The following is a 20,254-nucleotide window of genomic DNA, read 5'->3' as shown; positions in this document are numbered from 1 at the left end:
TAGGGTTAGGGATTGGTAAGGGTTCCATGTAAAAGTGTATTATGAGACTGTCTAGGGTTAGGGTTAGAATTAGACTTGATGGTCATTTAAGGCCAGAACTGAAATTGGGTTAGGGTTAGGGTTAGGGTTAGGGATAGGTTAGGGTTAGGGTTAAATCTAAGTTTTAGGGTTCGGGTTAGGGTTCGGGTTAGGGTTAGGGTTACGTTACAGGGTTAGGGTTAGGGTTAGGGTAAGGGATGAAAACCACTCCAAGGTCATCCCTCGGCCAATAACTTTTTTTCTGAAGGTGGTAGAGACTTGGAACCCGTGTCCGCCTGGGGGTTTTGGAGGATGCCCTTTCCAATGGTAGCAGTCCCGAGTGTCTAGGACAAGGGTTAGGGTTAGGGTTAGGGTTAGGTTTTTGGAGGTTATCCGTTAGGACTAAGTTAGGATTAAGTCTAGGTTTAGGATTATGGTTACGGTTAGGGTTAGGGTTAGGGCTAGATTAGGGTTAAGTTTAAGTTTAGGGTTATGGTTGGGTCTAAGTTTAGGGCCTAGGATTAGGGTTAAACTGGATTTTAGGGTTAGAACTAAGTTAGGATTAAGTCTAGGTTTAGGGTTATGGTGAAGGTTAGGGTTAGGGTTAGGGTTAGGGTTAGGGATGAAAACCACTCCAAGGTCAGGGCTAGGGTTAGGGTTAGGGTTAGGGTTAGGGTTAGGGTTAGGGTTAGGATAAGGGATGAAAACCACTCCAAGGTCATCCCTCGGCCAATAACTTTTTTTCTGAAGGTGGTAGAGACTTGGAACCCGTGTCCGCCTGGGGGTTTTGGAGGATGCCCTTTCCAATGGTAGCAGTCCCGAGTGTCTAGGACAAGGGGAAGTGCCCGAAAGCTCCGTGGAGGCCATTTCAAAGTCATCCCTCGGTCAATAACTTTTTTTCTGAAGGTCACAGAGACTTGGAACCGGTGTCCAACCAGGGGTTTTGGAGGACGCCCTTTCCAACGGTACCAGCCCCGAGTTTGTGCGACAAGCAGAGGTGTTCTTTTGGTCGGCAGACTTGGTGTTTGTTGTATTTGGTTGTGTTTTAGGGTTAGTAGTGGAATGAAATTGGCATTGAAAGTCTTGTTAGGGTTAAAGACTTGGACAGAAAGAAAAAGGGTTAAGGTTAGGGTTAGGGATTGGTGAGGGTTCCATGTAAAAGTGTATTATGAGACTGTCTAGGGTTAGGGTTAGAATTAGACTTGATGGTCATTTAAGGCCAGAACTGAAATTGGGTTAGGGTTAGGGTTAGGTTAGGGTTAGGGATAGGTTAGGGTTAGGCTTAAATCTAAGTTTTAGGGTTCGGGTTAGGGTTCGGGTTAGGGTTAGGGTTACGTTACAGGATAAGGGATGAAAACCACTCCAAGGTCATCCCTCGGCCAATAACTTTTTTTCTGAAGGTGGTAGAGACTTGGAACCCGTGTCCGCCTGGGGGTTTTGGAGGATGCCCTTTCCAATGGTAGCAGTCCCGAGTGTCTAGGACAAGGGGAAGTGCCCGAAAGCTCCGTGGAGGCCATTTCAAAGTCATCCCTCGGTCAATAACTTTTTTTCTGAAGGTCACAGAGACTTGGAAGCGGTGTCCAACCAGGGGTTTTGGAGGACGCCCTTTCCAACGGTACCAGCCCCGAGTTTAGGGTTAGGGTTAGGGTTAGGGTTAGGATAAGGGATGAAAACCACTCCAAGGTCATCCCTCGGCCAATAACTTTTTTCTGAAGGTGGTAGAGACTTGGAACCCGTGTCCGCCTGGGGGTTTTGGAGGATGCCCTTTCCAATGGTAGCAGTCCCAAGTGTCTAGGACAAGGGTTAGGGTTAGGGTTAGGGTTAGGGATGAAAACCACTCCAAGGTCATCCCTCGGCCAATAACTTTTTTTCTGAAGGTGGTAGAGACTTGGAACCCGTGTCCGCCTGGGGGTTTTCGAGGATGCCCTTTCCAATGGTAGCAGTCCCGAGTGTCTAGGACAAGGGGAAGTGCCCGAAAGCTCCGTGGAGGCCATTTCAAAGTCATCCCTCGGTCAATAACTTTTTTTCTGAAGGTCACAGAGACTTGGAAGCGGTGTCCAACCAGGGGTTTTGGAGGATGCCCTTTCCAACGGTACCAGCCCCGAGTTTGTGCGACAAGCAGAGGTGTTCTTTTGGTCGGCAGACTTGGTGTTTGTTGTATTTGGTTGTGTTTTAGGGTTAGTAGTGGAATGAAATTGGCATTGAAAGTGTTGTTAGGGTTAAAGACTTGGACAGAAAGAAAAAGGGTTAAGGTTAGGGTTAGGGATTGGTAAGGGTTCCATGTAAAAGTGGATTATGAGACTGTCTAGGGTTAGGGTTAGAATTAGACTTGATGGTCATTTAAGGGTTAGGGTTAGGGTTAGGATAAGGGATGAAAACCACTCCAAGGTCATCCCTCGGCCAATAACTTTTTTTCTGAAGGTGGTAGAGACTTGGAACCCGTGTCCGCCTGGGGGTTTTGGAGGATGCCCTTTCCAATGGTAGCAGTCCCGAGTGTCTAGGACAAGGGTTAGGGTTAGGGTTAGGGATGAAAACCACTCCAAGGTCATCCCTCGGCCAATAACTTTTTTTCTGAAGGTGGTAGAGACTTGGAACCCGTGTCCGCCTGGGGGTTTTCGAGGATGCCCTTTCCAATGGTAGCAGTCCCGAGTGTCTAGGACAAGGGGAAGTGCCCGAAAGCTCCGTGGAGGCCATTTCAAAGTCATCCCTCGGTCAATAACTTTTTTTCTGAAGGTCACAGAGACTTGGAAGCGGTGTCCAACCAGGGGTTTTGGAGGATGCCCTTTCCAACGGTACCAGCCCCGAGTTTGTGCGACAAGCAGAGGTGTTCTTTTGGTCGGCAGACTTGGTGTTTGTTGTATTTGGTTGTGTTTTAGGGTTAGTAGTGGAATGAAATTGGCATTGAAAGTGTTGTTAGGGTTAAAGACTTGGACAGAAAGAAAAAGGGTTAAGGTTAGGGTTAGGGATTGGTAAGGGTTCCATGTAAAAGTGGATTATGAGACTGTCTAGGGTTAGGGTTAGAATTAGACTTGATGGTCATTTAAGGGTTAGGGTTAGGGTTAGGATAAGGGATGAAAACCACTCCAAGGTCATCCCTCGGCCAATAACTTTTTTTCTGAAGGTGGTAGAGACTTGGAACCCGTGTCCGCCTGGGGGTTTTCGAGGATGCCCTTTCCAATGGTAGCAGTCCCGAGTGTCTAGGACAAGGGGAAGTGCCCGAAAGCTCCGTGGAGGCCATTTCAAAGTCATCCCTCGGTCAATAACTTTTTTTCTGAAGGTCACAGAGACTTGGAACCGGTGTCCAACCAGGGGTTTTGGAGGATGCCCTTTCCAATGGTAGGGTTAGGGTTAGGGTTAGGGTTAGGGATGAAAACCACTCCAAGGTCATCCCTCGGCCAATAACTTTTTTTCTGAAGGTGGTAGAGACTTGGAACCCGTGTCCGCCTGGGGGTTTTGGAGGATGCCCTTTCCAATGGTAGCAGTCCCGAGTGTCTAGGACAAGGGGAAGTGCCCGAAAGCTCCGTGGAGGCCATTTCAAAGTCATCCCTCGGTCAATAACTTTTTTTCTGAAGGTCACAGAGACTTGGAAGCGGTGTCCAACCAGGGGTTTTGGAGGACGCCCTTTCCAACGGTACCAGCCCCGAGTTTGTGCGACAAGCAGAGGTGTTCTTTTGGTCGGCAGACTTGGTGTTTGTTGTATTTGGTTGTGTTTTAGGGTTAGTAGTGGAATGAAATTGGCATTGAAAGTCTTGTTAGGGTTAAAGACTTGGACAGAAAGAAAAAGGGTTAAGGTTAGGGTTAGGGATTGGTGAGGGTTCCATGTAAAAGTGTATTATGAGACTGTCTAGGGTTAGGGTTAGAATTAGACTTGATGGTCATTTAAGGCCAGAACTGAAATTGGGTTAGGGTTAGGGTTAGGTTAGGGTTAGGGATAGGTTAGGGTTAGGCTTAAATCTAAGTTTTAGGGTTCGGGTTCGGGTTCGGGTTAGGGTTAGGGTTCGGGTTCGGGTTAGGGTTAGGGTTAGGATAAGGGATGAAAACCACTCCAAGGTCATCCCTCGGCCAATAACTTTTTTTCTGAAGGTGGTAGAGACTTGGAACCCGTGTCCGCCTGGGGGTTTTGGAGGATGCCCTTTCCAATGGTAGCAGTCCCGAGTGTCTAGGACAAGGGGAAGTGCCCGAAAGCTCCGTGGAGGCCATTTCAAAGTCATCCCTCGGTCAATAACTTTTTTTCTGAAGGTCACAGAGACTTGGAACCGGTGTCCAACCAGGGGTTTTGGAGGACGCCCTTTCCAACGGTACCAGCCCCGAGTTTGTGCGACAAGCAGAGGTGTTCTTTTGGTCGGCAGACTTGGTGTTTGTTGTATTTGGTTGTGTTTTAGGGTTAGTAGTGGAATGAAATTGGCATTGAAAGTCTTGTTAGGGTTAAAGACTTGGACAGAAAGAAAAAGGGTTAAGGTTAGGGTTAGGGATTGGTGAGGGTTCCATGTAAAAGTGTATTAGGGTTAGGGTTAGGGTTAGGGTTAGGGTTAGGATAAGGGATGAAAACCACTCCAAGGTCATCCCTCGGCCAATAACTTTTTTTCTGAAGGTGGTAGAGACTTGGAACCCGTGTCCGCCTGGGGGTTTTCGAGGATGCCCTTTCCAATGGTAGCAGTCCCAAGTGTCTAGGACAAGGGTTAGGGTTAGGGTTAGGGTTAGGGTTAGGATAAGGGATGAAAACCACTCCAAGGTCATCCCTCGGCCAACAACTTTTTTTCTGAAGGTGGTAGAGACTTGGAACCCGTGTCCGCCTGGGGGTTTTGGAGGATGCCCTTTCCAATGGTAGCAGTCCCGAGTGTCTAGGACAAGGGGAAGTGCCCGAAAGCTCCGTGGAGGCCATTTCAAAGTCATCCCTCGGTCAATAACTTTTTTTCTGAAGGTCACAGAGACTTGGAACCGGTGTCCAACCAGGGGTTTTGGAGGACGCCCTTTCCAACGGTACCAGCCCCGAGTTTAGGGTTAGGGTTAGGGTTAGGGTTAGGATAAGGGATGAAAACCACTCCAAGGTCATCCCTCGGCCAATAACTTTTTTTCTGAAGGTGGTAGAGACTTAGGGTTAGGGTTAGGGTTAGGGTTAGGGTTAGGGTTGGGTTAGGGTTAGGGTTAGGGTTAGGTTTTTGGAGGTTATCCGTCGAAGCTCCCCACGTTTGGTCCTTCTAGACCAAGTGGTTGAAATGGAGCGACGAAGTGAAGGCACGGGCCGGCGCATGTTAAACTGAACACCTGTTCCTTGACCCACATAACAAGTTCCAAGAGTTCGGAGGTTAACGGACATGAATTTGACCCTATTTAATCTATTTTATCCTATTTTGAAGTGGTGAGATAGCCTAAGCTTTATTCAATTTCAGGACACATCATCAGTAGTGTACCTCAGGTTCATCGGGTGTTTCAGCCTTTCAACACTATACACCCTCCTCTGAGGCGGCCAGCCAAGGGCGATCAATCCTCGACTTGTGTCCCATGTCCAATTGGGTTTTTTGGTGACTTTCTAGTCTTTACAAGTCGTTATTCGTTTTATTTCATTGTTCTTGGTCTAATTATGGCATTATTTCTGATGCTGACCTTTTGACCTTTTGCTGGTTTTTGTCTTCTTTGGATGATTTCAATGCTGTTTATCAGGCATTCTTTCTAATGCTCAGCTGGTGTGTGAGTGATGCTAACCCCGTCCAGTTGGGTTTTTTGGTGACTCGCTAGTCTTTATCCCTTGTTCTTTGTCTTTTTTTATATAGTCCTTGGTTTAGTAATGGCATTCTCTCTAATGCTCAGCTGGTGTGTGAGCGATGCTACCCCCGTCCAATTGGGGTTTTTTTTGGTGACTCGCTAGTCTTTATCCGTTGTCCTTTGTCTTTTTTTATTGTCCTTGGTTTAATAATGGCATTATTTCTAATGCTGACCTTTTGACCTTTTGATGGATTTTGTCTTCTTTGGATAATTTCGGTGTTGTTTTCATCCATTTCCGTCTTCTTTTTTTGCTTATTTCTTCACCAAAGTGGCTATTTTTTCTTTTCTTTAGTCCAAATTGGGATTTTTTTTGGGGGGTTTTTTGGAATCTTAGCGTGTAGCGCGCGAGTGAAGCTGGTGCGTGAGTGGTGCTAATCACCGTAAAAGACTGGGCCCCATTTAAGGTCTGTTGGCCTCAGACCACCCTCCTGCGTGCTGTCCAAGTGGACCCAGGGGGGCTGGCTACCTACCGAGGCAGACTGTTCGTTAACACCGCAAGGTATCCCCAGCCTGCTAAAACCAAGGCCCTGTGGAGGCAGGTCCCGTGCATTACGTCACCTCCCAGACAGCCCTGGGCGGGAGTCCTCTTCCAGCGGATATCTTCCCTACCAATCTCAGCCGAGCACGCTCGAACCGAGATCCTTTCGGGAAGCTACCAAGCTTCTACTGGGTTGGACCCCCAAGGGGTTAACGACATCCAGCGGGTTAATTTCCCTCCCATTCCACTCCCAGAGCGAAATTTTCGGGAAACAACCAAGCTTCTACTGGAAGCGCGCCCCCCCAGCCTGTCTTTTAGATGGGCGAATTGTGTAAAAGCCTATATTACTGGTATTTTGTTGAATGGCGGTGACCCCAAGCGACCCGAACGAGCGATGTCATCTCGGAGGGGGCGTCGTAACGATTCCGAGACAAAAAGAATTTTGTTTCTATGTCGTACGGTCTCCGAGCTATTCTACTTTAAAGTTTGTAAAAAACCGATTCTCCATAATTCTTTGCATGTCCACCATTTTCTGATTGTCCGCCATTTTACATTTAAAACTGTATTATGGAGACTGGCTAGGTTTATAACCAAAATTAGAATTCGTGTTCATTTAAGGCTGGGACTGGGGCCTCTTAAGGTTAGGGTTAGGTTAGAGTTAGGTCTAAGTTTAGGGCCTGGGATTAGGGTTAAAACTGGATTTAAAGGTTAGGACTAAGTTAGGATTAAGTCTAGGTTTAGGATTATGGTTACGGTTAGGGTTAGGGTTAGGGCTAGATTAGGGTTAAGTTTAAGTTTAGGGTTATGGTTGGGTCTAAGTTTAGGGCCTAGGATTAGGGTTAAACTGGATTTTAGGGTTAGAACTAAGTTAGGATTAAGTCTAGGTTTAGGGTTATGGTGAAGGTTAGGGTTAGGGTTAGGGCTAGATTAGGGTTAAGTTTAAGTTTAGGGTTATGGTTGGGTCTAAGTTTAGGGCCTAGGATTAGGGTTAGGGTTAGGGTTAGGGTTAGGGTTAGGGCTAGGGTTAGGGTTAGGGTTAGGGTTAGGGTTAGGGTTAGGATAAGGGATGAAAACCACTCCAAGGTCATCCCTCGGCCAATAACTTTTTTTCTGAAGGTGGTAGAGACTTGGAACCCGTGTCCGCCTGGGGTTTTGGAGGATGCCCTTTCCAATGGTAGCAGTCCCGAGTGTCTAGGACAAGGGGAAGTGCCCGAAAGCTCCGTGGAGGCCATTTCAAAGTCATCCCTCGGTCAATAACTTTAGGGTTAGGGTTAGGGTTAGGGTTAGGGTTAGGGTTAGGGGTTAGGGTTAGGGTTAGGGTTAGGGTTAGGGTTAGGGTTAGGATAAGGGATGAAAACCACTCCAAGGTCATCCCTCGGCCAATAACTTTTTTTCTGAAGGTGGTAGAGACTTGGAACCCGCGTCCGCCTGGGGGTTTTGGAGGATGCCCTTTCCAATGGTAGCAGTCCCGAGTGTCTAGGACAAGGGGAAGTGCCCGAAAGCTCCGTGGAGGCCATTTCAAAGTCATCCCTCGGTCAATCACTTTTTTTCTGAAGGTCACAGAGACTTGGAAGCGGCGTCCAACCAGGGGTTTTGGAGGACGCCCTTTCCAACGGTACCAGCCCCGAGTTTGTGCGACAAGCAGAGGTGTTCTTTTGGTCGGCAGACTTGGTGTTTGTTGTATTTGGTTGTGTTTTAGGGTTAGTAGTGGAATGAAATTGGCATTGAAAGTCTTGTTAGGGTTAAAGACTTGGACAGAAAGAAAGAGGGTTAAGGTTAGGGTTAGGGATTGGTAAGGGTTCCATGTAAAAGTGTATTATGAGACTGTCTAGGGTTAGGGTTAGAATTAGACTTGATGGTCATTTAAGGCCAGAACTGAAATTGGGTTAGGGTTAGGGTTAGGGTTAGGGATAGGTTAGGGTTAGGCTTAAATCTAAGTTTTAGGGTTCGGGTTAGGGTTCGGGTTAGGGTTAGGGTTACGTTACAGGGTTAGGGTTAGGGTTAGGGTAAGGGATGAAAACCACTCCAAGGTCATCCCTCGGCCAATAACTTTTTTTCTGAAGGTGGTAGAGACTTGGAACCCGTGTCCGCCTGGGGGTTTTGGAGGATGCCCTTTCCAATGGTAGCAGTCCCGAGTGTCTAGGACAAGGGTTAGGGTTAGGGTTAGGGTTAGGTTTTTGGAGGTTATCCGTTAGGACTAAGTTAGGATTAAGTCTAGGTTTAGGATTATGGTTACGGTTAGGGTTAGGGTTAGGGCTAGATTAGGGTTAAGTTTAAGTTTAGGGTTATGGTTGGGTCTAAGTTTAGGGCCTAGGATTAGGGTTAAACTGGATTTTAGGGTTAGAACTAAGTTAGGATTAAGTCTAGGTTTAGGGTTATGGTGAAGGTTAGGGTTAGGGTTAGGGTTAGGGTTAGGGATGAAAACCACTCCAAGGTCAGGGCTAGGGTTAGGGTTAGGGTTAGGGTTAGGGTTAGGGTTAGGGTTAGGATAAGGGATGAAAACCACTCCAAGGTCATCCCTCGGCCAATAACTTTTTTTCTGAAGGTGGTAGAGACTTGGAACCCGTGTCCGCCTGGGGGTTTTGGAGGATGCCCTTTCCAATGGTAGCAGTCCCGAGTGTCTAGGACAAGGGGAAGTGCCCGAAAGCTCCGTGGAGGCCATTTCAAAGTCATCCCTCGGTCAATAACTTTTTTTCTGAAGGTCACAGAGACTTGGAACCGGTGTCCAACCAGGGGTTTTGGAGGACGCCCTTTCCAACGGTACCAGCCCCGAGTTTGTGCGACAAGCAGAGGTGTTCTTTTGGTCGGCAGACTTGGTGTTTGTTGTATTTGGTTGTGTTTTAGGGTTAGTAGTGGAATGAAATTGGCATTGAAAGTCTTGTTAGGGTTAAAGACTTGGACAGAAAGAAAAAGGGTTAAGGTTAGGGTTAGGGATTGGTAAGGGTTCCATGTAAAAGTGTATTATGAGACTGTCTAGGGTTAGGGTTAGAATTAGACTTGATGGTCATTTAAGGCCAGAACTGAAATTGGGTTAGGGTTAGGGTTAGGTTAGGGTTAGGGATAGGTTAGGGTTAGGCTTAAATCTAAGTTTTAGGGTTCGGGTTAGGGTTCGGGTTAGGGTTAGGGTTACGTTACAGGATAAGGGATGAAAACCACTCCAAGGTCATCCCTCGGCCAATAACTTTTTTTCTGAAGGTGGTAGAGACTTGGAACCCGTGTCCGCCTGGGGGTTTTGGAGGATGCCCTTTCCAACGGTAGCAGTCCCAAGTGTCTAGGACAAGGGGAAGTGCCCGAAAGCTCCGTGGAGGCCATTTCAAAGTCATCCCTCGGTCAATAACTTTTTTTCTGAAGGTCACAGAGACTTGGAACCGGTGTCCAACCAGGGGTTTTGGAGGACGCCCTTTCCAACGGTACCAGCCCCGAGTTTGTGCGACAAGCAGAGGTGTTCTTTTGGTCGGCAGACCTGGTGTTTGTTGTATTTGGTTGTGTTTTAGGGTTAGTAGTGGAATGAAATTGGCATTGAAAGTCTTGTTAGGGTTAAAGACTTGGACAGAAAGAAAAAGGGTTAAGGTTAGGGTTAGGGATTGGTAAGGGTTCCATGTAAAAGTGTATTAGGGTTAGGGTTAGGGTTAGGGTTAGGATAAGGGATGAAAACCACTCCAAGGTCATCCCTCGGCCAATAACTTTTTTTCTGAAGGTGGTAGAGACTTGGAACCCGTGTCCGCCTGGGGGTTTTCGAGGATGCCCTTTCCAATGGTAGCAGTCCCGAGTGTCTAGGACAAGGGGAAGTGCCCGAAAGCTCCGTGGAGGCCATTTCAAAGTCATCCCTCGGTCAATAACTTTTTTTCTGAAGGTCACAGAGACTTGGAAGCGGTGTCCAACCAGGGGTTTTGGAGGACGCCCTTTCCAACGGTACCAGCCCCGAGTTAGGGTTAGGGTTAGGGTTAGGGTTAGGGTTAGGGTTAGGATAAGGGATGAAAACCACTCCAAGGTCATCCCTCGGCCAATAACTTTTTTTCTGAAGGTGGTAGAGACTTGGAACCCGTGTCCGCCTGGGGGTTTTGGAGGATGCCCTTTCCAATGGTAGCAGTCCCAAGTGTCTAGGACAAGGGTTAGGGTTAGGGTTAGGGTTAGGGATGAAAACCACTCCAAGGTCATCCCTCGGCCAATAACTTTTTTTCTGAAGGTGGTAGAGACTTGGAACCCGTGTCCGCCTGGGGGTTTTCGAGGATGCCCTTTCCAATGGTAGCAGTCCCGAGTGTCTAGGACAAGGGGAAGTGCCCGAAAGCTCCGTGGAGGCCATTTCAAAGTCATCCCTCGGTCAATAAATTTTTTTCTGAAGGTCACAGAGACTTGGAAGCGGTGTCCAACCAGGGGTTTTGGAGGACGCCCTTTCCAACGGTACCAGCCCCGAGTTTGTGCGACAAGCAGAGGTGTTCTTTTGGTCGGCAGACTTGGTGTTTGTTGTATTTGGTTGTGTTTTAGGGTTAGTAGTGGAATGAAATTGGCATTGAAAGTGTTGTTAGGGTTAAAGACTTGGACAGAAAGAAAAAGGGTTAAGGTTAGGGTTAGGGATTGGTAAGGGTTCCATGTAAAAGTGTATTATGAGACTGTCTAGGGTTAGGGTTAGAATTAGACTTGATGGTCATTTAAGGGTTAGGGTTAGGGTTAGGATAAGGGATGAAAACCACTCCAAGGTCATCCCTCGGCCAATAACTTTTTTTCTGAAGGTGGTAGAGACTTGGAACCCGTGTCCGCCTGGGGGTTTTGGAGGATGCCCTTTCCAATGGTAGCAGTCCCGAGTGTCTAGGACACGGGTTCGGGTTAGGGTTAGGGATGAAAACCACTCCAAGGTCATCCCTCGGCCAATAACTTTTTTTCTGAAGGTGGTAGAGACTTGGAACCCGTGTCCGCCTGGGGGTTTTCGAGGATGCCCTTTCCAATGGTAGCAGTCCCGAGTGTCTAGGACAAGGGGAAGTGCCCGAAAGCTCCGTGGAGGCCATTTCAAAGTCATCCCTCGGTCAATAACTTTTTTTCTGAAGGTCACAGAGACTTGGAACCCGTGTCCGCCTGGGGGTTTTGGAGGATGCCCTTTCCAACGGTACCAGCCCCGAGTTTGTGCGACAAGCAGAGGTGTTCTTTTGGTCGGCAGACTTGGTGTTTGTTGTATTTGGTTGTGTTTTAGGGTTAGTAGTGGAATGAAATTGGCATTGAAAGTGTTGTTAGGGTTAAAGACTTGGACAGAAAGAAAAAGGGTTAAGGTTAGGGTTAGGGATTGGTAAGGGTTCCATGTAAAAGTGGATTATGAGACTGTCTAGGGTTAGGGTTAGAATTAGACTTGATGGTCATTTAAGGGTTAGGGTTAGGGTTAGGATAAGGGATGAAAACCACTCCAAGGTCATCCCTCGGCCAATAACTTTTTTTCTGAAGGTGGTAGAGACTTGGAACCCGTGTCCGCCTGGGGGTTTTGGAGGATGCCCTTTCCAATGGTAGCAGTCCCGAGTGTCTAGGACAAGGGTTAGGGTTAGGGTTAGGGATGAAAACCACTCCAAGGTCATCCCTCGGCCAATAACTTTTTTTCTGAAGGTGGTAGAGACTTGGAACCCGTGTCCGCCTGGGGGTTTTCGAGGATGCCCTTTCCAATGGTAGCAGTCCCAAGTGTCTAGGACAAGGGTTAGGGTTAGGGTTAGGGTTAGGGATGAAAACCACTCCAAGGTCATCCCTCGGCCAATAACTTTTTTTCTGAAGGTGGTAGAGACTTGGAACCCGTGTCCGCCTGGGGGTTTTCGAGGATGCCCTTTCCAACGGTAGCAGTCCCGAGTGTCTAGGACAAGGGGAAGTGCCCGAAAGCTCCGTGGAGGCCATTTCAAAGTCATCCCTCGGTCAATAACTTTTTTTCTGAAGGTCACAGAGACTTGGAACCGGTGTCCAACCAGGGGTTTTGGAGGATGCCCTTTCCAATGGTAGGGTTAGGGTTAGGGTTAGGGTTAGGGATGAAAACCACTCCAAGGTCATCCCTCGGCCAATAACTTTTTTTCTGAAGGTGGTAGAGACTTGGAACCCGTGTCCGCCTGGGGGTTTTGGAGGATGCCCTTTCCAATGGTAGCAGTCCCGAGTGTCTAGGACAAGGGGAAGTGCCCGAAAGCTCCGTGGAGGCCATTTCAAAGTCATCCCTCGGTCAATAACTTTTTTTCTGAAGGTCACAGAGACTTGGAACCGGTGTCCAACCAGGGGTTTTGGAGGACGCCCTTTCCAACGGTACCAGCCCCGAGTTTGTGCGACAAGCAGAGGTGTTCTTTTGGTCGGCAGACTTGGTGTTTGTTGTATTTGGTTGTGTTTTAGGGTTAGTAGTGGAATGAAATTGGCATTGAAAGTCTTGTTAGGGTTAAAGACTTGGACAGAAAGAAAAAGGGTTAAGGTTAGGGTTAGGGATTGGTGAGGGTTCCATGTAAAAGTGTATTATGAGACTGTCTAGGGTTAGGGTTAGAATTAGACTTGATGGTCATTTAAGGCCAGAACTGAAATTGGGTTAGGGTTAGGGTTAGGTTAGGGTTAGGGATAGGTTAGGGTTAGGCTTAAATCTAAGTTTTAGGGTTCGGGTTCGGGTTCGGGTTAGGGTTAGGGTTCGGGTTCGGGTTCGGGTTAGGGTTAGGGTTAGGATAAGGGATGAAAACCACTCCAAGGTCATCCCTCGGCCAATAACTTTTTTTCTGAAGGTGGTAGAGACTTGGAACCCGTGTCCGCCTGGGGGTTTTGGAGGATGCCCTTTCCAATGGTAGCAGTCCCGAGTGTCTAGGACAAGGGGAAGTGCCCGAAAGCTCCGTGGAGGCCATTTCAAAGTCATCCCTCGGTCAATAACTTTTTTTCTGAAGGTCACAGAGACTTGGAACCGGTGTCCAACCAGGGGTTTTGGAGGACGCCCTTTCCAACGGTACCAGCCCCGAGTTTGTGCGACAAGCAGAGGTGTTCTTTTGGTCGGCAGACTTGGTGTTTGTTGTATTTGGTTGTGTTTTAGGGTTAGTAGTGGAATGAAATTGGCATTGAAAGTCTTGTTAGGGTTAAAGACTTGGACAGAAAGAAAAAGGGTTAAGGTTAGGGTTAGGGATTGGTGAGGGTTCCATGTAAAAGTGTATTAGGGTTAGGGTTAGGGTTAGGGTTAGGATAAGGGATGAAAACCACTCCAAGGTCATCCCTCGGCCAATAACTTTTTTTCTGAAGGTGGTAGAGACTTGGAACCCGTGTCCGCCTGGGGGTTTTCGAGGATGCCCTTTCCAATGGTAGCAGTCCCAAGTGTCTAGGACAAGGGTTAGGGTTAGGGTTAGGGTTAGGATAAGGGATGAAAACCACTCCAAGGTCATCCCTCGGCCAACAACTTTTTTTCTGAAGGTGGTAGAGACTTGGAACCCGTGTCCGCCTGGGGGTTTTGGAGGATGCCCTTTCCAATGGTAGCAGTCCCGAGTGTCTAGGACAAGGGGAAGTGCCCGAAAGCTCCGTGGAGGCCATTTCAAAGTCATCCCTCGGTCAATAACTTTTTTTCTGAAGGTCACAGAGACTTGGAACCGGTGTCCAACCAGGGGTTTTGGAGGACGCCCTTTCCAACGGTACCAGCCCCGAGTTTAGGGTTAGGGTTAGGGTTAGGGTTAGGATAAGGGATGAAAACCACTCCAAGGTCATCCCTCGGCCAATAACTTTTTTTCTGAAGGTGGTAGAGACTTAGGGTTAGGGTTAGGGTTAGGGTTAGGGTTAGGGTTGGGTTAGGGTTAGGGTTAGGGTTAGGTTTTTGGAGGTTATCCGTCGAAGCTCCCCACGTTTGGTCCTTCTAGACCAAGTGGTTGAAATGGAGCGACGAAGTGAAGGCACGGGCCGGCGCATGTTAAACTGAACACCTGTTCCTTGACCCACATAACAAGTTCCAAGAGTTCGGAGGTTAACGGACATGAATTTGACCCTATTTAATCCATTTTATCCTATTTTGAAGTGGTGAGATAGCCTAAGCTTTATTCAATTTCAGGACACATCATCAGTAGTGTACCTCAGGTTCATCGGGTGTTTCAGCCTTTCAACACTATACACCCTCCTCTGAGGCGGCCAGCCAAGGGCGATCAATCCTCGACTTGTGTCCCATGTCCAATTGGGTTTTTTGGTGACTTTCTAGTCTTTACAAGTCGTTATTCGTTTTATTTCATTGTTCTTGGTCTAATTATGGCATTATTTCTGATGCTGACCTTTTGACCTTTTGCTGGTTTTTGTCTTCTTTGGATGATTTCAATGCTGTTTATCAGGCATTCTTTCTAATGCTCAGCTGGTGTGTGAGTGATGCTAACCCCGTCCAGTTGGGTTTTTTGGTGACTCGCTAGTCTTTATCCCTTGTTCTTTGTCTTTTTTTATATAGTCCTTGGTTTAGTAATGGCATTCTCTCTAATGCTCAGCTGGTGTGTGAGCGATGCTACCCCCGTCCAATTGGGGTTTTTTTTGGTGACTCGCTAGTCTTTATCCGTTGTCCTTTGTCTTTTTTTATTGTCCTTGGTTTAATAATGGCATTATTTCTAATGCTGACCTTTTGATCTTTTGATGGATTTTGTCTTCTTTGGATAATTTCGGTGTTGTTTTCATCCATTTCCGTCTTCTTTTTTTGCTTATTTCTTCACCAAAGTGGCTATTTTTTCTTTTCTTTAGTCCAAATTGGGATTTTTTTTGGGGGTTTTTTGGAATCTTAGCGTGTAGCGCGCGAGTGAAGCTGGTGCGTGAGTGGTGCTAATCACCGTAAAAGACTGGGCCCCATTTAAGGTCTGTTGGCCTCAGACCACCCTCCTGCGTGCTGTCCAAGTGGACCCAGGGGGGCTGGCTACCTACCGAGGCAGACTGTTCGTTAACACCGCAAGGTATCCCCAGCCTGCTAAAACCAAGGCCCTGTGGAGGCAGGTCCCGTGCATTACGTCACCTCCCAGACAGCCCTGGGCGGGAGTCCTCTTCCAGCGGATATCTTCCCTACCAATCTCAGCCGAGCACGCTCGAACCGAGATCCTTTCGGGAAGCTACCAAGCTTCTACTGGGTTGGACCCCCAAGGGGTTAACGACATCCAGCGGGTTAATTTCCCTCCCATTCCACTCCCAGAGCGAAATTTTCGGGAAACAACCAAGCTTCTACTGGAAGCGCGCCCCCCCCAGCCTGTCTTTTAGATTGGCGAATTGTGTAAAAGCCTATATTACTGGTATTTTGTTGAATGGCGGTGACCCCAAGCGACCCGAACGAGCGATGTCATCTCGGAGGGGGCGTCGTAACGATTCCGAGACAAAAAGAATTTTGTTTCTATGTCGTACGGTCTCCGAGCTATTCTACTTTAAAGTTTGTAAAAAACCGATTCTCCATAATTCTTTGCATGTCCACCATTTTCTGATTGTCCGCCATTTTACATTTAAAACTGTATTATGGAGACTGGCTAGGTTTATAACCAAAATTAGAATTCGTGTTCATTTAAGGCTGGGACTGGGGCCTCTTAAGGTTAGGGTTAGGTTAGAGTTAGGTCTAAGTTTAGGGCCTGGGATTAGGGTTAAAACTGGATTTAAAGGTTAGGACTAAGTTAGGATTAAGTCTAGGTTTAGGATTATGGTTACGGTTAGGGTTAGGGTTAGGGCTAGATTAGGGTTAAGTTTAAGTTTAGGGTTATGGTTGGGTCTAAGTTTAGGGCCTAGGATTAGGGTTAAACTGGATTTTAGGGTTAGAACTAAGTTAGGATTAAGTCTAGGTTTAGGGTTATGGTGAAGGTTAGGGTTAGGGTTAGGGCTAGATTAGGGTTAAGTTTAAGTTTAGGGTTATGGTTGGGTCTAAGTTTAGGGCCTAGGATTAGGGTTAGGGTTAGGGTTAGGGTTAGGGTTAGGGTTAGGGCTAGGGTTAGGGTTAGGGTTAGGGTTAGGGTTAGGATAAGGGATGAAAACCACTCCAAGGTCAGGGTTAGGGTTAGGGTTAGGGTTAGGGTTAGGGTTAGGGTTAGGATAAGGGATGAAAACCACTCCAAGGTCATCCCTCGGCCAATAACTTTTTTTCTGAAGGTGGTAGAGACTTGGAACCCGCGTCCGCCTGGGGGTTTTGGAGGATGCCCTTTCCAATGGTAGCAGTCCCGAGTGTCTAGGACAAGGGGAAGTGCCCGAAAGCTCCGTGGAGGCCATTTCAAAGTCATCCCTCGGTCAATCACTTTTTTTCTGAAGGTCACAGAGACTTGGAAGCGGCGTCCAACCAGGGGTTTTGGAGGACGCCCTTTCCAACGGTACCAGCCCCGAGTTTGTGCGACAAGCAGAGGTTAGGGTTAGGGTTAGGGTTAGGGTTAGGGTTAGGGTTAGGGTTGGGTTAGGGTTAGGGTTAGGGTTAGGGTTAGGGTTAGGATAAGGGATGAAAACCACTCCAAGGTCATCCCTCGGCCAATAACTTTTTTTCTGAAGGTGGTAGAGACTTGGAACCCGTGTCCGCCTGGGGGTTTTCGAGGATGCCCTTTCCAATGGTAGCAGTCCCAAGTGTCTAGGACAAGGGTTAGGGTTAGGGTTAGGGTTAGGATAAGGGATGAAAACCACTCCAAGGTCATCCCTCGGCCAACAACTTTTTTTCTGAAGGTGGTAGAGACTTGGAACCCGTGTCCGCCTGGGGGTTTTGGAGGATGCCCTTTCCAATGGTAGCAGTCCCGAGTGTCTAGGACAAGGGGAAGTGCCCGAAAGCTCCGTGGAGGCCATTTCAAAGTCATCCCTCGGTCAATAACTTTTTTTCTGAAGGTCACAGAGACTTGGAACCGGTGTCCAACCAGGGGTTTTGGAGGACGCCCTTTCCAACGGTACCAGCCCCGAGTTTAGGGTTAGGGTTAGGGTTAGGGTTAGGATAAGGGATGAAAACCACTCCAAGGTCATCCCTCGGCCAATAACTTTTTTTCTGAAGGTGGTAGAGACTTAGGGTTAGGGTTAGGGTTAGGGTTAGGGTTAGGGTTGGGTTAGGGTTAGGGTTAGGGTTAGGTTTTTGGAGGTTATCCGTCGAAGCTCCCCACGTTTGGTCCTTCTAGACCAAGTGGTTGAAATGGAGCGACGAAGTGAAGGCACGGGCCGGCGCATGTTAAACTGAACACCTGTTCCTTGACCCACATAACAAGTTCCAAGAGTTCGGAGGTTAACGGACATGAATTTGACCCTATTTAATCCATTTTATCCTATTTTGAAGTGGTGAGATAGCCTAAGCTTTATTCAATTTCAGGACACATCATCAGTAGTGTACCTCAGGTTCATCGGGTGTTTCAGCCTTTCAACACTATACACCCTCCTCTGAGGCGGCCAGCCAAGGGCGATCAATCCTCGACTTGTGTCCCATGTCCAATTGGGTTTTTTGGTGACTTTCTAGTCTTTACAAGTCGTTATTCGTTTTATTTCATTGTTCTTGGTCTAATTATGGCATTATTTCTGATGCTGACCTTTTGACCTTTTGCTGGTTTTTGTCTTCTTTGGATGATTTCAATGCTGTTTATCAGGCATTCTTTCTAATGCTCAGCTGGTGTGTGAGTGATGCTAACCCCGTCCAGTTGGGTTTTTTGGTGACTCGCTAGTCTTTATCCCTTGTTCTTTGTCTTTTTTTATATAGTCCTTGGTTTAGTAATGGCATTCTCTCTAATGCTCAGCTGGTGTGTGAGCGATGCTACCCCCGTCCAATTGGGGTTTTTTTTGGTGACTCGCTAGTCTTTATCCGTTGTCCTTTGTCTTTTTTTATTGTCCTTGGTTTAATAATGGCATTATTTCTAATGCTGACCTTTTGATCTTTTGATGGATTTTGTCTTCTTTGGATAATTTCGGTGTTGTTTTCATCCATTTCCGTCTTCTTTTTTTGCTTATTTCTTCACCAAAGTGGCTATTTTTTCTTTTCTTTAGTCCAAATTGGGATTTTTTTTGGGGGTTTTTTGGAATCTTAGCGTGTAGCGCGCGAGTGAAGCTGGTGCGTGAGTGGTGCTAATCACCGTAAAAGACTGGGCCCCATTTAAGGTCTGTTGGCCTCAGACCACCCTCCTGCGTGCTGTCCAAGTGGACCCAGGGGGGCTGGCTACCTACCGAGGCAGACTGTTCGTTAACACCGCAAGGTATCCCCAGCCTGCTAAAACCAAGGCCCTGTGGAGGCAGGTCCCGTGCATTACGTCACCTCCCAGACAGCCCTGGGCGGGAGTCCTCTTCCAGCGGATATCTTCCCTACCAATCTCAGCCGAGCACGCTCGAACCGAGATCCTTTCGGGAAGCTACCAAGCTTCTACTGGGTTGGACCCCCAAGGGGTTAACGACATCCAGCGGGTTAATTTCCCTCCCATTCCACTCCCAGAGCGAAATTTTCGGGAAACAACCAAGCTTCTACTGGAAGCGCGCCCCCCCAGCCTGTCTTTTAGATTGGCGAATTGTGTAAAAGCCTATATTACTGGTATTTTGTTGAATGGCGGTGACCCCAAGCGACCCGAACGAGCGATGTCATCTCGGAGGGGGCGTCGTAACGATTCCGAGACAAAAAGAATTTTGTTTCTATGTCGTACGGTCTCCGAGCTATTCTACTTTAAAGTTTGTAAAAAAACGATTCTCCATAATTCTTTGCATGTCCACCATTTTCTGATTGTCCGCCATTTTACATTTAAAACTGTATTATGGAGACTGGCTAGGTTTATAACCAAAATTAGAATTCGTGTTCATTTAAGGCTGGGACTGGGGCCTCTTAAGGTTAGGGTTAGGTTAGAGTTAGGTCTAAGTTTAGGGCCTGGGATTAGGGTTAAAACTGGATTTAAAGGTTAGGACTAAGTTAGGATTAAGTCTAGGTTTAGGATTATGGTTACGGTTAGGGTTAGGGTTAGGGCTAGATTAGGGTTAAGTTTAAGTTTAGGGTTATGGTTGGGTCTAAGTTTAGGGCCTAGGATTAGGGTTAAACTGGATTTTAGGGTTAGAACTAAGTTAGGATTAAGTCTAGGTTTAGGGTTATGGTGAAGGTTAGGGTTAGGGTTAGGGCTAGATTAGGGTTAAGTTTAAGTTTAGGGTTATGGTTGGGTCTAAGTTTAGGGCCTAGGATTAGGGTTAGGGTTAGGGTTAGGGTTAGGGTTAGGGCTAGGGTTAGGGTTAGGGTTAGGGTTAGGGTTAGGGTAAGGGATGAAAACCACTCCAAGGTCAGGGTTAGGGTTAGGGTTAGGGTTAGGGTTAGGGTTAGGGTTAGGATAAGGGATGAAAACCACTCCAAGGTCATCCCTCGGCCAATAACTTTTTTTCTGAAGGTGGTAGAGACTTGGAACCCGCGTCCGCCTGGGGGTTTTGGAGGATGCCCTTTCCAATGGTAGCAGTCCCGAGTGTCTAGGACAAGGGGAAGTGCCCGAAAGCTCCGTGGAGGCCATTTCAAAGTCATCCCTCGGTCAATCACTTTTTTTCTGAAGGTCACAGAGACTTGGAAGCGGCGTCCAACCAGGGGTTTTGGAGGACGCCCTTTCCAACGGTACCAGCCCCGAGTTTGTGCGACAAGCAGAGGTTAGGGTTAGGGTTAGGGTTAGGGTTAGGGTTAGGGTTAGGGTTGGGTTAGGGTTAGGGTTAGGGTTAGGGTTAGGGTTAGGATAAGGGATGAAAACCACTCCAAGGTCATCCCTCGGCCAATAACTTTTTTTCTGAAGGTGGTAGAGACTTGGAACCCGTGTCCGCCTGGGGGTTTTGGAGGATGCCCTTTCCAATGGTAGCAGTCCCGAGTGTCTAGGACAAGGGGAAGTGCCCGAAAGCTCCGTGGAGGCCATTTCAAAGTCATCCCTCGGTCAATAACTTTTTTTCTGAAGGTCACAGAGACTTGGAACCGGTGTCCAACCAGGGGTTTTGGAGGACGCCCTTTCCAACGGTACCAGCCCCGAGTTTGTGCGACAAGCAGAGGTGTTCTTTTGGTCGGCAGACTTGGTGTTTGTTGTATTTGGTTGTGTTTTAGGGTTAGTAGTGGAATGAAATTGGCATTGAAAGTCTTGTTAGGGTTAA

This window comes from Chanos chanos, chromosome 15 (assembly GCF_902362185.1).
Source record: "Chanos chanos chromosome 15, fChaCha1.1, whole genome shotgun sequence".
Taxonomy (NCBI): Eukaryota; Metazoa; Chordata; class Actinopteri; order Gonorynchiformes; family Chanidae; genus Chanos; species Chanos chanos.
The sequence above is the reverse complement of the archived record's forward strand: the minus strand, read 5'-3'. Positions refer to the sequence as shown.